Source organism: Chelonoidis abingdonii, chromosome 5, assembly GCF_003597395.2.
Source record: "Chelonoidis abingdonii isolate Lonesome George chromosome 5, CheloAbing_2.0, whole genome shotgun sequence".
Taxonomy (NCBI): Eukaryota; Metazoa; Chordata; order Testudines; family Testudinidae; genus Chelonoidis; species Chelonoidis abingdonii.
In genome coordinates, this window is record NC_133773.1 from 61,247,932 (window position 1) to 61,266,866 (window position 18,935).

An 18,935-nucleotide genomic window follows, 5' to 3' on the forward strand; every position below is an offset into this window, starting at 1 on the left:
CAAATTATCTCCTTAAAAATGTTTCCCTTTTTTTTCCTCTATAAATAAGCAAATATGTAGCCTTACAGGGATAAAGTAGAGAAATATAGTTGTGATCCGTTGGCAGATGAGAATGGCTTACAGAAAATACTTGAGATTTTCCTCATTTAACTTGATTTAATTAATGATCTTGTCCTGGTTCCATCTTGTAAGAAAGAGCTGACATAGCAAGATTGCATGCATCTACACCGCAGAGGTTGGCAAAACAAAAATTTTGTAATGACAAGTTAACAAGGATTCTTTGGCAACCCTTGCTGGTTCCCAGGATGCAGAATCATGTGAGTCAATACCATAACTTTGACTTCAAATGTCAATGACTCGAGGTGGTTATATGTATATTTTACTACACTCATTAATACCTAATGTGTTCCAATAACTGCATATTATAGGCCAGCAAATGCAGTAGTATGATAGTAATTTTAAAGTAAAATACACTGTTCACTATAGATTTAATGTTAACAGCTTTCTAAGGACATAACCTGCTGAAAATCCTCAACAATCCATCAGTGAATCACAACCTGTTTTTGAAAACAATGTTGTATAGTGCTCCTCTATGTGCTATCCCTTAATCTCATCTACTCCTTGGATCTTTGATGGTGCCAATAAACACGTGGTCTAATTGATCTTTTGTAATAATAAACTATTAATTGCTAAAGATATAGCAAACAATTTCAAACTTGTGGACATGCCAGCTAGTCCACTAGCTGATCTGTTTATTTATGTACCTGACTTTTCTGTAGTGCCCATTGCCGTAATATCTAAGTACTAATCCATTCCCCCTCTTTCGTATCTGATGGATCCCATAATTAAAACTAGAAGCACTGTTACACACAGTATGGTTCCTGATACAGGAGCCTGTTCAGCAAAACACTTGAGCATATACTTAACTTTGGCTATGTGTTTAAGTGCTTTGATGAATTGGGGCCATAGTGAGCATGTTAGATGGAACTGTGCAGTAGAATTAATAAAAGACTAGATATGTGGTGTTGTGCACATAGCTTACATCTATCTATGCTGGTCTTCATTGTAACCATACAGTCCTGATAGTGAATTAAGTTGAAATTTCCAGTACTCTTAAAGATTTTGTCTATGATCATACACTCCTTAATTAGGCATAGTTGCCTTTGAATGCAATGGGAGTTTTTCATGCATGAGGAGTACATGTGGCAAGCATGAGCATTATCGCTGAAAAATTTTAACTCATTTGGTTGTTATTAAATAATTCTTCACATAAAGTATTACTTATTATATTTATGTCTGGTTATGCCTGACAGAAATCATAAACAGGACAATTTATAATCCAGCATGTTTATAGAAAGGAAGAGCAGCATATTTTGTTCTGATTTCACAAAATTGATCCATTTTAGTGAAAAAACGCCTTGTGGTTTAATAATTGTTCCTAAAAAATAGTATGACTATCCATTCTTCTATGTGTCTTTAGCAATATGATGGGTTAGACTTTGCTTCTCTGTGTTTCTGGGGAATGCTTAATGTGGGATTTGTATATGTTTTATTTATTACTTTTATAGTCCAGAGGAACATGTGCTGGTAACATCCATAAAACATAGATATTTACATAAAATTAGGAATTATTATGAATATCGATGGATAGACCAGAGACACTCTGATTAAAAAAAAAAAAAAAGGAATCTGTTTTCTGTCCTTCACAGAAGATATTTTCTGATTTTAAAAAAAATAGTATATTAATACCACAACTCTTGTTAAATTGACTAACTTTTTTTCCTTTTTGTAATCTAGTTTACACTGAAATATAGAATGAAAATTTGAAGTGATCTATGTGGTCCAATAGCCAAGATTAGAGAAACAGAATCTTTTAAAATAGGAAATCAGACATACCTACAGAAAAGGATTGCATAAGGAAAGGATTGAAAAACTTTATGCAAAATTAGGGCTTATAAAGTGCTCTGGACCAGGCTCCTTAAATTAAAAGAAGACCTTATGAAAAAGTTCTTTTGTTAGCAGACTATAATTAGCAAATGGCAGAATAATATGTTTTTATTTTAAATAAATGTTGACTAATGAGCTTACATATGCTGTTTACTTCTAGAAAAATTGTAACTTCCTGTCCCCCTTTTCATTATATAGTTATGCATACAATATTCATTAACACTTTGCAAAAACGATTAATGAAATTTCACAGAAAAAATACAAAACAATATTCAGTTTCCTTCTGGGCTGTTTTGAAGCCCCATAAAATTCTCTTTAAGAAATGTTAGTGAAATGGTGTTTAATAAATTGCAGTATACCACATTTTGAATGTGCATGTTTTGATGAAGGAAAACAATATTGAATTTGAATCTCAGGATTTCATAAACTGAAGTTTTTGCTCACTTCCCTCAGAAATGGTACAACTTATTCTGAACAACAGTCATTGGAAATGAAGGAAACTATGGGAACAGTCCTTCAGTGTTGGAAGTCGTGGTATTTTGCCTGAGTAAGGACTGTGTGATCAGCTCAATGGACATGTTATTAACCTTTGTCTAAAAGAAGCACTATGGGAAGTACTGCTATACATTCTTCCATCCTCTAATCATGTGAACATAAATCAGAAATGTTGCTGTTGTGGGCAAACAGAAGGGAAACCAAAATCAAAATGTAGGAGTAGATAAGTTAATTTTCGGTTTGATACATTATGGTTGGGATTTTGAGGGAGCTTAAGAGAAGTAGGTGCCCAGGTCCCACTGAAGTTCAGTGAGTATCAGATGCGTAACTCTCTTAGGCGCCTTTGAAAATCCCAGCCTATATTATCATTGTTTATATTTCTTACAATATTTAACATAATTATTGACTATAACATAAAGGCGTTAGCTCAAATGAGACAGACTTTGGGTATCTGAGAGAGGAAAATTTAATGGTCTGAATTAGTTTGTGGAAGATGTTCCAGCAGTGGAAGATATAGGTTAAAGCATTTAGAACAAGAGTGAGTAGACAGAGTAGGGGAAACTACAATTTACAGTGCTCAGGATTTGTGTCTTGCAAAGTGATGCTAATATGGAAGATGCCTCAAAATCCAAATATAAGTAGATATGAAACAAGGACTTGTGAATCTTCTCATTACTTTATATATGCTTTTCAAATAGCTTTTCCATGCCAAGCTATGTGTGAATTATTAAGATAGATGGATAAACTATTTTTGTAATATTTTTTCATTTTATAGGTTGTAAGAGATTGTAGAGAGAAAGTATGACCCAGTCATTAGGGTACTAGCCTGGCACTTGAGAAACCCAGATTCAAGTTCTTGCTCTGGCTTTCTGTGTAACCTTGGGCAAGTCACTTAGACTCTGTCTGCCTCAATTGCCTATCTGTAAAATGGAGATACTAGTACTTCCTTCTCTACCTTAAGGGATGTTGTGAGGAAAAATACATTAAAGATTGTGAGACAAGGTGAGTGAGGTAATATCTTTTATTGGATGAACTTCTGTTGTTGAGAGAGACAAGCTTTCAAGCTTACACAGAGATTGTATAGAAATTGCATGCACTCAGATACTATGGTGACTGAAGCCTTTTAGGGGTTACAGTGGATGAGAAGCTGGATATGAGTCAACAGTGTGCCCTTGTTGCCAAGAAGGCTAACGGCATTTAGAGATTTTTAAGGTCAGGCTTGACAAAGCCCTGGCTGGGATGATTTAGTGGGGATGGGTCCTGCTTTGAGCAGGGGGTTGGACTAGATGACCTCCTGAGGTCCCTTCCAACTCTGATAGTCTATGATACTATGATAAGGTGATAGATAGAGGGTTGACAAATATAGTTCTAGTAAAAAAATAACCTCAACAAATATATACATATTTTATATATAACGTATATCAATATGTTATTGGACCTGATATTTAAAACTGTCCTCCCCTTTTGAATGGGTAACTTAGCATGCAAATAATAATGGTTCTCATTTTGCAGGAGCAATTACTTGAGGCCTCAAATGATGGCATGTAGATGTCCAATTATTAGACTGGATTGGCATGCATAAAAAAGGGCTGGGTTGAGGCCCTTTAAAAATTGGACCCATTCTGTTTTTGTGTAGAGGGAAGAATCATTAATGTTACTGCTACAGCTGTGGAGTTCATTGGAAGGCAAATACAGTAGCTGCACTTCTAAAAAGACTCAGTATTATGAGCATATTTAATACCTGCAGCTGGGTTAGCTAAAATCATGATAAGGGTAATTGACTCTCATTCTTTAGGGCATACGTTGATTGTCTGCGAGGGTCACGAAGGACTCCACACTTCTGGAAGAGAATTGTACAGTTTGTCATGATGGTGCTTTTGGGGGCATATGGGGAGATATTGAACTGGATAGATCTATTGACCTGGTATGGCAGCTGTTAACAAAAAGAATCAAGGAAGTACAGTTACAATATAACACTTAACAGCATCTTGCAGTCAGACACATATCGTAAAATGCCTATCTTGCATATATAACACATATGTAAAATGCTTTCCAAACATCAGATCAACGGGTCTTGAGTGCACTAAAAAGACATTATGTTCAAAGTAAAATCAATGTATTTGTAATTATGCACCAGTGGTATGGTATAGTAACCTCAAGTGAAGTAATAGTAATTCTGAGCCACTTTCCTTACTTCATAGAAATGCTAGTATGAATTTAGCTCAGAAATGTCTGCTTTGTTTCCTAATAACTTGAGTTTAAAACAGCTCAGCGTGTCCCACCTTGAGGTTGAACATCTTTGTGTATTTCACAAATGAGAGATCTTCTTGTCAGTTACAGTTCTAATGAACATCTCTGTTAGCTGGGCTGTTCAGAATTAGAACAGAAAACTAGCATTCTAAGGAAGGCCTCACTGTGCCTGAGATATTCCATTGGACCATGCTTAGCACTCTGTACTTCTCCCCAATTTTCTTTCTCTCCAGGATAACCTTATTTCTCATGAGGAATTGAACAAAAGTTTCTTCCAGATACGGAATATCAGGACAGATTACTGTTTGGAGCCCCAGCTACCCCTCTAGGGTTTTTTCAAATGAAGTTCTAATGTAAGAATTGTTGAAGGTGGCAGGCAGGACTCTGAAAAAGGGCAGAGCTTAAGGTTTTCCCTTCATGCGAGGCTGAAGCTCAGTGTTGGTACTGGCTAGGCAAATACACTTCAGTTGAGTTGCTAACCCATTTGAGAAACTCAGAATAGCTTAGTTCTGGTGTCTGAATGGATGGGACTGTGGGAAGTTTCCACTGGCCATTTTTAGTGGGGCAATTCATAGGTGTAGAATAACCAGGTCTGCAGCTATTTTGGGTTTGGTGGAGTGAGCTTGGGTGAGACTGCCCATCCCTCGAAGGATAGTTCTCTTTTTAAAAGATGAAAAGGGAAGGGGAAAGTCTGAATTAGCCAAAGTGAAAAGTCCATGGGACAAGAAGCTTTCATATAATTCTAGGAAGTTTTCTGATTTTTCTGAGCCACATAAGTGGCATGTTCCAGTGAATTCCTGCAATGCAAGCTAAAGGAGCAGAGAGTACAGAGAACAGATGTTTCAGTGGACTAAGATGATCTGAGCCTCCAGGATTTTTTTTTAAGGGAACTCCAATTATAAGCTTTTTTTTTTTTTTTTTTGTGGTGGTCTGCTCTGCCTCAGCTGACATCTCAAAAAATGAAGTATACACCGAAATTTACATTTGACTTCATTTACTGATGTGTACGTTCATAAATAAATGGCAAAAGAATTCTGCCTCTAATAAGACATGAAATCTCCACAGAATATGAATGAACTTTAAAATGAAATAATTCATGGTTGGAGCAGGCAGAGGGACAATGAGTTGTTATGGATTTGTTTATGAAACACTGAACTTTAACATCCTGCAATCAACCAAAGCAATAAGGCAGTATATAAGTCTGCATATTTAATAATTGCAAGTGCTACATGAGTGAGAGTAGCTTGATTAAATTTATTAGAAATGTATTACTAGCATTTTAAGAAATAAAGCATTTATCACAAAATAATGATTTCTTCACTTAAGCTCATTAGGAAATCACACATCAATTCATGCATAATTACAGGGGAATTTCTGCCACTCACTACAAATCATTACCACATTAGCTAAAGTTGAGTTAATTTATCTGTGATTTGGAAAAGGTGGTATCTAAACAGGAGAATTAGCTTGCAGAAATGATGAGACTATCAACATCACCACAAAGGACTTTGCCTCCTGTTACGTGTCAGACAAAGGTCCCCCTTTTAATTCTTTTATATGGAAAAGTTTGTACTTTTCAATGAGCTCTAAAGCTTTTCTTTTCATGTCAGCATCCCATATTATGGATACAGTGCCAGGTACTTAATGAATAGTTAATAGTCAAGGCACGTTTTCTTGCGCCAGACATACTCATTGTTTTTAATGATTGTTGCATTTAGAGTGTGAATTGAAAGTGGTGAGGGGAGGCTGGGAGATGAGGAAGAAACAAGTTTTGAAAGTACTGGTAAGCTAGTGTCTCAGGAGCAAAGCAGAAAATGAGACTGAGCACAGTGCTTACTACATGGACATTTAAGCTGAACTGTATAGAAGTTCTCATAAGGATGGGGTGAGAGAGAATTCTGGATAACCTAGTTCCTTATAAAGGTCTGATTGGTCAGTTAGTGCCTCTTTTCCAGAAAGTTTCTAAGCTCTCATTTGTTGGTGCACTACTGCACATCTGTTTACATGCACATGGCTAAATAAAACTCCAAATAGCCATGTGCTCTTGCATATTCAGAAGTGCATGTGCTAAGCATGCATGTATTACGCCTGTAAAATTGTGGGCCTACAAATTTCTTGAAATCAGGCCCATGATGTTTATGGAGTGCTATTCCTGTACTCCCCCAATTAACTCCACTGCCTTTCCTTATGAAAGACATATTTACCTATACTATACTCAAATATAATATTATCACTTTTAATGTTGTAAATTATTTACGTCAGTAGTGTAGAATAATTAAACTGAGTTTATAAGAAATAATAGTGAAGTGCCACTGTTTAAAGCATCCTGTCAGAAAAAATTGTCCTCTCTCTCTCTCATTTTGGGTCTGTATCACACATTTGGGCTTTGGCAAGTTGAGAGTGAGGCACTCCCTACCCCACTCTATTATATGAGAGGATAGAATCATAGCACCACAGAGAGAGAAGGGACCACAAGGGTCATCTAGATGCAAGATTTGTTGTCTAAACCATACAAGACAGATGGCTATACAGCCTCCTTTTGAAAACCTCCAGTGGAGGAGCTTCCACAACCTTCGTAGGCAGTCTGTTCCATTGTCCTACTATTTTGACAGTTAGGAAGTTTTTCCTGCAATTTAACCTAAATCTGCTATGCTGTAGTTTGAACTCATCGCCTCTTGTCCTGTCCTCTGTAGCAGGAGAACAACTTTTCTCCATCTTTTTTATGGCAGCCTTTCAAGTATTTGAAAACTGTTATCGTGTCCCCCCATTAATCTCCATTTTTCCAAACTAAACATACCCAGTTCCTTCAGCCTTAGCTCATACGGCTTGCACTCCATTCCTTTGGTCATCTTTGTCGCTCACCTCTGTATCCTTTCCAGTTTGTCCACATCCTTTCTATATTGGTGACGAAAATTGATCACAGTACTCCAGCTGAGGCCTAAGCAGCGCCAAGTAGAATTGTACTATCACCTCCCATGATTTGCATGCTCTGCCACTGTTAATGCAACCTAAAATTGCATTTGCTTTTTTTGCAACAGCATCACATTGCTCGCTCATGTTGAGGTTGTGATCTACCACAACTCCCAGATCCTTCTCAACAGTGCTGCTGCCAAACCAGTTATCCCCCATCTTGTATTTGTGGATTTTGTTTTTCTTCCCTAGGTGTAGTGCCTAATATTTGTCTTTGTTACATTTAATTTTGTTGTCTATAGCCCAGTTCTCCAATTTATCAAGATCCTTTTTAATTTTGAGCTCTATCCTCCAAAGCAGAGGTGGCCAACCTGTGGCTCTGGAGCCACATGCAGCTCCTCAGAAGTTAATATGCGGCTCCTTGTATAGGCACCGACTCTGGGGCCTGAGCTACAGGCGCCAACTTTCCAATGTGCTGGGGGATGCTTACTGCTCACTCCCTGGGTCTGCCACAGCCCCTGCCCCCGCTCTGCCCCCTCCCTTGCCTGCCATGCCCTCGCTCCTCCCCCTCCCCCCAGAGCCTCCTGCACGCCACAAAACAGCTGATTGGGATGCGCTGGGACAGGGGGCAGGGGTATGGAGCTGATGGGGGGGCTGCTGACATATTACTGTGGCTCTTTGGCAATGTACCTTGCTAAATTCTGGCTCCTTCTCAGGCTCAGGTTGGCCACCCCTGCTCCAAAGTATTGGCAATCACACCCCAGCTTTGTGTCAACTGTAAATTTGATCAGTATGCTCTCTATATCTACATCCAGGTTGTTAATAAAGATATTAAACAACACCAGACCCAGAACAGATCCATGTGAAACCCCATTTGGGACCTCTTTCCAATCTGAGATCAATCCATTTGTTTGCAGTTTTTAACAAGTTATGTATCCACTTAATGGTAGTTCTGCCAAACCACATTTCTCCAGCTTACTTATCAGAATGTCATGTGGGACTGCGTCAAAAGCCTTGCTGAAGTCGAGGTATGTTATGTCCACCGCATTCCCACTATCCACTAAACCAGTTACCCTTTCAGAGAAGGAAATCAGGTTGGTTTGGCATGATTTATTCTTAGTAAATTCATGCCGGCTGCTAGTGATTACCCCTTCATCCTCCAGGTATTCGCAAATTGAATGTTTTCTACATTGCTTTAGTAGCTTCCTAAGTATTGAGGTCAAGACAACTTTCTATAGTTCCCCAGCTCCTCCTTTTTTCCCCTTAAAAATGGGCACTCCATTAGCCCTTCTGCAGTCTTCTGGGACGTCTCCTGTCATCCATGAGTTTGAAAATATTATTGCCAGTGGCAGTGATATGAAAGTATCCTTTCCCACTCCAACCTGAAAATACAGGGGAGAGGAGCATGCTATCAGTTTAACTCCCTGCCAACATCTGAGTCAGGAGAAAATGTTTGATTGATGATTTTCCTTTGTTACTGGTTCCTATAAAGCCTTTGATGCCTGTCCATTTACTCTCGATGGAATTAGGCAAAATTTGATGTTCTAGAGTGATATGTGGAAATATGCTATAGTTTGTCATATTACAAAAGTACGTCATAATTCACATGCTGTCACAAAGCACTATCCCTATTAACTGTCTTGTGTATTTAGTAATCTTTTACTGTTCTGTTTTTGCTTTTGGTTATTTTTGGCAATATATAGAGTACATCCTTTTATATGCTGTGCCATGTCTACCAGTGAATTAGATAATATATCATACAAAAAATGAAGCAGACATTTGACAGGACTGCATGGATAGTTAATGCCACTTGAATATGAAAAAAATTAAAGAGAAACATAACCAAAAAACTTTAGGACAGTACAAGGCTCAGAGAAACATATGGGGATGGTTAGCAGGATGTGTGTGTGTTTCTACATACACTAGAGCTAAGACACAAAGCAAATAACAATTCCCTGTTAATAGATAATGTTCCATCTTACCTATCCATTTTTTGCCTGAAAAGGTGTGCCTCTTAATCCGTGCTGTTCTTTTTTTCTGCCTTAAAGAATTTTCTTGTCTTTAACTTCGCTAGTCATTCATGACCAAATTTATTAATCTAAATACTTCATGAATTTGGCCCCTAATCTCATTGCATTTTAAATTCATGCTATAAATATTAACGTCTCCACCTTTTGTTGCTACTGATATTTCAAACGGTGTTTGATTAAACTGGAAGTGAGAACTGCCTCGTAGGCAAGAGGCAATGTACTTAACAGAAAGGTGCCAACTTTGGCCATGGATGAGGAAATTGTAATGATAAAAAAAACAACCCCCAAACAACCATCCTATTTGCAGTGAAAGAAGCAGTTCAGTACATTGTATCAAAATGACTGGGTTTTGCTTAATTGATTCCAGCATAGTATTAGCCTGAGGTCTAAGCTGCTCAAACCCAGAACTTATTAGCCATGCTGCAAAGACTGGAAGGACAGAAGGAAACCATGCCATCTGCTGAAGGTTAGGTAGAGAATAACATTACTAATACACTGAGAGCTTGAAAAGTAGGACAGAGCTAGTAAAAAGATATCCCTTGAATATATTTATCAGCGCTCCCCTACCTGTCTCATTACCATATTATAAAATGCACTCCCATATTTGTTTCTATGCTTTCAAGTACTGGGATGTAGAACCTTGCTAACCGGTACACTTGATCAGGGCTGGCCCTAGATCATGGTGCCTCACACAAGGAGTGGCTTTGGCGCCATCCCGTCCATTTGTAAAACTTTTGAATACCTATATTTTTTTATTGCATTTGTAGTCCATTTCATGACTTTGATGCACAATTTGCATTCATGATTTATTCCTGTCATATAAGATGATACATTTGCATGCTAGGATCTGTAAATCTGTATTTATTCATGCCATATATAAGCAAATAAAAAAATTAATTTCCTCTAAGCTTATAGAAACCTTTTCATTTTAAGAATAACCGAAATGGACTAACATCAGTAAATTGAACTGTGCACCAACATTGGAGTGGACCAGTATTAAATAGTGTTACAGCAGGTGACAGCCTTAGAATGTTAATCCTAGCCCTTTAGTTCAAAAGGTTGCTTTTCTTGCCTTTGCCCTCACGAATTGAAGCACAGTGTCAGAGAGAGTCAATGACTGGCCAGTGGCATTTTCGAGCGATAAAATATCAAGCAATGTTAGTCTCTCATTGTCATCGTCGATCGAAGATATGTTTTAATGAGCCTGAGCTTCAAAAAACTGCACTTACCACTCGTTACTGTGACCATCAGCATGTGCAGAATCCCCGAGCTACCCACATATTAGGAAAAGTGTTTTTCGGTTCTGCATCATGAATGAATTGGAGAACTTGGAGTAGAGAGTACTTCTCAGTTTGCAAAATGTGGTAGATGTTGTCCAAATTGACGTAGAGGTCTTTATCATTGTCATCTGAACAGTACCCATGTGTCAGCATCTGGTGAAGAGCTGTATAATTGTTGCAAGAGCGTTTTCCTGTCTGCCAGGAGCTTATTGAGGTCATACAAAAAACCCCAGATCTTTTTGTGGTGCTTCATTTGTCCAAACTTTCTTCACTGGACACTCGAGCAGTGTCAATGAGTGAGCAAAAGAACTCTCTCTTTAATTTTTCTTCTGAGCTTCCTATCACCTCATCTCTGCCCTTGTAACCAAACTGTTTCTTCATCCGATGAACATGGGTTTCTTTGAAGACAGGCTGAACTCCTAAGTTCTCTGCCATTTCTTTGGCAGCAGTGATGGCATCTTCAAATCCGTTGTCTCTGTAATACACAACAAAATCAAGGCAGTTTCTCAGCAAAGTAGTAGTGGTCACGATGTCCATTGACTGAGTTTCTGATGCCTTGCTTACAGTGTTTACTTGGAACAGGATATCAAACAACAATTGAGACTAGAAATTTGAAAACCTCGGCTTTACTCAACTGCACCAATTCCATCAGGGCATTGTAAACCTCAGTCACTTGGTACCTTGCTGGCCTTATACTGTTAATGTGGCTCTCCCAGTGAGTGTCACTTAGTGGCTTCATGGTCAGATTTGTAACATGGTCCTTGAGGATCTTCCACCTGATAGTTGATGCTGAAAACAGGACGTATATCCTTTGCAGGTCTCTGAAGAGAGATATTGATTCTAAAGAAGGTGACACTGCATCCGATACAACCAGGTTGAGGGAATGGCAGCAGCAAGGCATGAAGGAAGCTCTTGGTTTCAGTGCAAGGATCCTTGCCTGGATGCCAGTGTTTCTTGTCTTCGTGTTCACACTATTGTTGTAGTCTTGGTTGCAGCAGTACTGAAGCTTTATTTTATTCTCATTCAAAATTGTTCATAAACAGTTCTGTTAGGCCTTTTCCAATAGAGTCATCCACAGACCAGAAACAGATAATGTGTTCCCTTACTTGGATGCAGCCATCCTCATCATCAACAAATCTTACTGTAAATGACATCTGTAAATGATACTGTGACAAATGGGAGTGCAGTCCATTATTATGGTGTAGTACGTCGCTTTGCCAAGGTGCATCAATATGTCTCCAAGCACCTTCCTTGCCATAAGGTCAATCAACTTGTTTTGAATTGTTTTGCTGCAGTAATGGTCCATAGCTTCTTTATGATCTACCTGATGTAGGTGCTCACACATGACATCTTCATATTTCCCAAGGAACTCTACCAGCCGAGGAAATTGGCATTATGTTCAGTGAACAACTCATCCAATAAGCCTTGGAAAGCCACATTATTATTTGCAAGGAAGAGGGTAATTGAGATGAGATGCTTTTGAGCACGTTCCTCCAGTGCTGGTTTTCTACATTAATAATGCACTGGTTTTCTGTGTCTATGCATTTATTCAGCTTGAGCCTGGACTCTACCTCCATCTATTTGGAGTAGGCCGTAAAATGGCTGGGTGACTTTTCATGTTGCTTCAGAGCATCAGCTAAATTATGCCAATAATTGTACCCAGAAAGTGCAAGCTGTGATTTGGTGTTCTTGTGAAATATTTCGCAATAAAAACAGAACACTTTGTCAGTTGATTTCAAGTAAACTAGCCAATGCCAATTTGATTTCTCACCACTCTCAAGCATTCTTTTGCAGTGTGACTTAGAAAAATGTTGCTTCTGCTCATTTACTGGAAATATCATATCCTTGATTTTGCCTGGTCCATTCAAAATTTTATGATATTGGCAGAGTTTAGGATTGCTAGCCATATAGCAGGATTTGATGTATCAATTTGTGGTGTGCAGTTTTTCTCATTGCTGTTTTTGTCATCATGCGAGCATGATTCTTCTTTATAATTTTCCTCCTTTTCCTGTCAACCAGATTTTTTTTTGTCATTACTCTCCTTTTCACGTGAGCCACATTCTTCATCATCACTCCTTTACACCGCCAGAAAAACTAGATAATTCTCCACCACTTTCCTCACATTTCCATTCCTTATCTTCAGGTAAATCTGCTAATTCCTTAACAATAAGACTTCCATAATTTACACTTTGCTCCTCAATTTATTCTGCACTGGGACAATCACTACTGCCTGAAGCCTGGTCTATGTTGTTCTGTTTCAGATATTTTTCCATCAAATTTGCCTCTTGCTGCAAAGTAGATTGCAGCTGAGCTTTTTGCTTCCTATATTGAGCTGCTGAAGGATTCTTCAGGGGCAGCTTTTATTTTCTGCGGCGGAAACAGACAGTATTAGGGAAAACAAATGTCTGTGTTCTGCAGTCTTAAAAAGTCATCAAACATTATGTGTTAAGCATGGCAAAAGTAGTAATAGTATTTCTTTTATATTATTGAGTAGATGGGAGTTCAATAGATATCTCTTACTTCTCATTAAATATGTCCTTTATTAGTTGCTACTTACACTTTTCTAGTCTTAATACATAAGTACACTTTCACAATTACACAATAAAACAAGGTTCACGGTATCGCAGCTGGGCTTTCACTTCACTTCAGTCTTGTATCTCACTGACTGACTGGCGATGCCCCACCCCTTATACCTGTGAGGGCATGGCTGACAAGATTCTAGGCGGTTCAAGGAACATGTAGTTCTCAGAAATTCTGGAAGGTTCCATAAGATTCTACAAAGGTCCAGAATATTCTAGGAGGTTAGTGAAAAATGAATCCATATATGGACTACCTGAAACATTTTACTTCAAACATTCTATTTTCTCTTTTATTGCTAACAATAAAAACAGCACCCCAGGTGGTCTCCTGCCCCTAAATCAGGTCCTCCACTTGATAATCTGCCTGCTAAAATGGCAGCTCCATAAAATGTAATAGCAGAGTTCTGTTGTGAGATCTCATATTACTAAGATTTATCATAAAGAATTACAACTAAACTACATATGCAAAAACACATGAACAAACTACAGTTTGTGATTCATTGTGTTTGTTTCTTCTTGTATTATTCACTTGTTCCAAGTCATTAGTTTGAATTACTGAGGTTCTGCTGCACTATGAGCCATAGATGGGCTTGTCTTTGAGCTGCCAGAAAATAATACACCTCTACCTCTATATAACGCTGTCCTTGGGAGCCAAAAAATCTTACTGCATTATAGGTGAAACTGTGTTATATTGAACTTGCTTTGATCCACTGGAGTGTGCAGCCCCCCCCCCCCCCCCCCCGGAGCACTGCTTTACCGTGTTATATCAGGTGGTGTTATATCGAGGTAGCAGTGCAGTTAGAGGAGCGCTTCTAAATGTATTGAAGCACAGAAAAAGAGTCATTTGTATGTTTTGTGAAAAAAGAAATACACCTCTACCTCAATATAACGTGACCCGATATAACACAAATTCGGATATAACATGGTAAAGCAGCGCTCCGGAGGTGGGGGACTGTGCACTCTGGTGGATCAAAGCAAGTTCAATATAATGTGGTAAGATTTTTTGGCTACCGAGGACAGCGTTATGTCGAGGTAGAAGTGTATGTTATTTTAATCCCCTTCCTCCTTATAGTTAGTGTTGTAATAGTATGTCCCAAAATTTTGTGCCTATATTGAGATTGGTTCCTGGATTTGTATGGAGAACTTGGCTGTTTGTGATAGTTCTTGCTAATAAAGCACAGGCTTTGTTGATGGAATAAATAGAGTAACTATCTGACTTTGTTACCTAGACTGAAGATGGAGCAGGACAGGGAAATGTTGGGAGCAAGGTATTTGAAGTAACTGGTGTTTTTCCACTGTAGGGACCTAAACTTGCTCCATTTGAAGTCAGTGGCAAAAGTTTCCATTGGTAATTATTGCATATTATCTGAAAACATGGAAGACTGGCAGTGGGCTCCTTGAATATGAAATTTCTGCTGCTTGGAGCCACACCAGTTGGATGATCCCAGTTTTGTCATCATGTACTTGGGAGTAAATGATATCAAAGTCAATGGAGGTTACACACACACAACTGAGTGCAGAATTGGGCCTGTTATTTGGTAATAGAGGTGCTTAATGTTAGCGTGTCATCTGCTGTATTGGTCAAATGAGTTTCAGTGCTCTATAATTAACAGTTTTTTAACAATTCTTTTTAAATAAATTTTGAGTTTAAGGAAGAAGAAATTCCTTTTCATGAAAAGCAAAATCTTTTTTCTTTGCCCTAGTTTATCCTTCGAAGGACTACAGAGGTTGCTGAAATATCTTAAGTACACTGTACAGGGGACCTCCTAAGAAAGACAATGAGATGACTCATTGGTTGTCTTAGCTCAGTGTTAAACCACTGCAAAATCCCTCACAATAAAGAAATCAGTAGGTGGTTCAAATGACCCATTCTAATAGATTTATTGATCTATAAGACTCTTTTTGATTGTCTTGCCTGTGTTGGTGAAGCCAGCAATTTGTTCTTCAGGTTGAGTCATGGTTTTCTGGATTTATGCTGACAGCGTTGAAGGGGGAAAGTATAAGTCCGTTCATGATGGCCTTTCAAAATATTTAGATATTGTACTTGTGAGTGTCTGGCGGAGTGCATCAGTGGGAAGTCACATGGCAGTTCAGCTTTGCCTTTCACACCATGTCTGACTCAAAGAATCCTGTGTTACCTTATAGACAGACATATTGGAACATAAGCTTTCGTGAGTGAATACTCACTTTGTCAGATGCATGATGATGACATGCATATGACGAAGTGGGTATTCACCCACGAAAACTTATGCTCCAATACATCTGTTAGCCTATAAGGTGCCACAGGACTCTTTGTCACTTTTTACAGATCCACACTAACACGGCTACCCCTCTGATAACAATCAGGAGAAATTCCTGTTCATATTATGATGATGATGATGATGATGATTAAGGTTCTGGAAGGACTAGGTGAGAAGGCCTGCCACTTTTTAAAAAATGGCAAAAACAGAATTAATACTTTTTTTTAGTAAAATTGTAGTGGAAAAATCATATTTATTTGATGTGCCATTTTCCATAAAAGAAGCATCAGCAAATATAATTGATCAGTGCAAAACTTTTTTACTGTAAGGATTGCAGTAGTATATCTTTGAGATGAGAATACATATTCCTGGCTAGTAAAGAAAATGGTCTGAATATTTAACATATGACTTTGTCTTTTTTTCTCACAGTCTTTTGCTACACTTTTCCATCTCACCACATCTTTCCCTCATTCACATTTCACAAAGCCAATGGGGGACCCAATCATGCAATGTTTGCAGAGCACCTTTAACTCCAATTAACATCAATGGAGTTAGAGTGCTCAGTACCTTTCTGGAGGAAATGCTCTGCACCTCATAGGATCAGGCCCTTATAGAGACCTCATCATCAGATTGGAGAGATTTAGTTGTGATAACGTGATCATTTTCTACTCAGCCTTCCTCAGATATCTTAAAGAAACACAGGAGAGGAAAACAGGGGATGTTTGGTATTTATGAGATGTTCTGCTTCCTACTGAAAATAATCACCGAATCTATGGAAAAGAACTAGTAGACTAGCCAGTCCAACCCCTGGGAGTGCAGATTTATTCCCTACAGTACATTTAGTATTTTGGCAATTCTAGCTCTTATTGTCTCAAGTGATGAGGTTCCACCAATTCTTTCGTGAGCCTGTTCCACAATCCGTTAGATATCATTGTCTGGAATGTGTGTCCTACATTCCTCTTTCTTAATTTAATTTTATTAATCCTTGTTAATACCGCCTTCTATCAGCCTAATGTTTAAGAGGATGCTAACATTTTCTAGGCTGTGAGTTCTATTATATGATATTAATATAGAGGCCAATATAATTATTTTCTGAAAAATTGCCTTCATAAGGCAAGGTAGCTCTTTAGATTTTGTAATTAAATTATTCACCATTGAATACATATCATTAGAAAACCTTTACAAAGGGTCTCTTCTAGTATAGAGCACTGATTTTCATCCTTTTTTTCATTTGTGGACTCCTTAAAAAATTCCAAAGGGGTCCATACCTCCATTTGAAAATCTTACACAAAGTGTGTGGATCCCAAGGAGTCCATGGGCCACAGGTTGAAAACCACCATTGTATGGTAATGACAACCTTTCATGGACCCCTTAGACATAGTTTGCAGACCCCCAAGGGGTCTGTGGATCACAGATTTAAAACCACTGGTATAGAGAATACAGTATAACTGTGGTAATGGTAATTACTTGAAAAGAGCAACTGCAAAGATTGCAATGGAACCACTGTATACATATATGTTATGGTTAGAAATGGTAGTGCTGCCCGTCACTTCCCATTTTAAGACACTGCTTTAAGTTGCTTTGCCAAGCTGCAATTATTTTGGGCTGACATTTTCCATGTCAACTGTCTGTCCCAGGTTAAACTATTATGGAAAGTTTCAGCTGAAATAGTTCAGCCTTTTCCAAGAATGAAGACAGAGAAAACCATTACAACCATTCCACTAAGCCCTAGTGCCCCCACACTTTGAAACTTGGCAAGGGGGTTGCCCTGGTGTCAAGGTTCTCGCTCTTGAAGTTCTTAAGAAAAATTACCCAAATTTGGCCAAGGTTTTAAACCTCACGAAAAATCTCAGTTTGTACATACATAGTGGAGACTTGTTATAGTTTGGCAGCTAAATCTTTGTAGATTTTACCTGCACTGAGCATGCTCCCATCCCCTCACTGTTCCTATGTGCCAGTTGGACTGAGCATGCACCGTCTGCACAGAGGGACTGAGTATCTTCCATCTTGGGGCTGCAGAGGCTGAGCAGAATTCTCCTTGCAATTGCTCATATTGGCTGCTAGATGCTGGAGTGGCACCAGGGACCAGAACTGTGCCCTCAGTGCTTCTCCTGCTGGAGTCCAGGCAGTGTGGAGGAGGATCTATAGAGTTTAAGAAGAGTTCACCAGATCATCTGTTCTGACCTCCTGTATAGTGCAGGCTGCCAACACCAGGCAGCACCCACACACTAAACCCAACAACCAAAATTAGATCAAAGTATTACAATCCACAGGACACTAAACTAAACCCACAGGCAGAGAATAGGAGCACTGAAGTACATCAGTGTCTGAGGCCCCTGCAGTGGCAGGAAATTAAACGAGATATACCCACGTGATCCTACCAAGTAACCCACATGTTGCAGAGGAAGGCAAAAAGTACTGCAGGGTCACTGCTAATCTGACTTGGAAGAAAATTCTTTCCTGACCCCACATAAAGGTGATTAGTTAGACCCTGAGCATATGAGCAAGAACCAGTCAGGTAACCGCATAGGGGAAGAAGACCAAAAAATACAGAATGAACAGGGGGTGGGAGGGGAAATCCCTTGCTGACCCCAAAACATGAGCTTTAAACTGGAAGGGTCTTCCAGGTTATCTGAGCCCTTTCCACACCCCACACAAGCAAGCCCATTATGCAGTTTTTCCAGTTCTCCCTTAAAACTAAGTTGTTTGCCCCCACAACTCCTTTTGGGTGGCTGTTCCAGACCCTCACTCCTCTGAATTGTCTTCTAATTTCCACTCTGAATTTGCAAATCACCAGTTTATGCCCATTTGTTGTTGTACCAATACTGTCCTTTACCTTAAATAGCTTTTTACTCTCCCTGGTGTTTTACTCTCCCTCTAGATGTATGTATATAGAGTAACTGTATCCCTTAAACAACCTCCTTTGCTAGGCTAAACAAGCCAACCACTTTTAGTCTCCATTTGCCTGATCATCCTGATTGCCCTTTTCTGTATCTGTTCAAGTTTGAATTAATCTCTCTTGAACATGGGTAACCAGAATTGTACACAGAATTTCAGATGAAGTCTTACTTTTACTTACATTAATACTTTTCTGTCCCTATTGGAAATGCGTCACCTGATACATTTTGGGATCCCATTTGTCTTTTTCTCAGTCATACCACACTGGTGGCTCATTGTCATCCTGTGATCAACCAACACACCCAG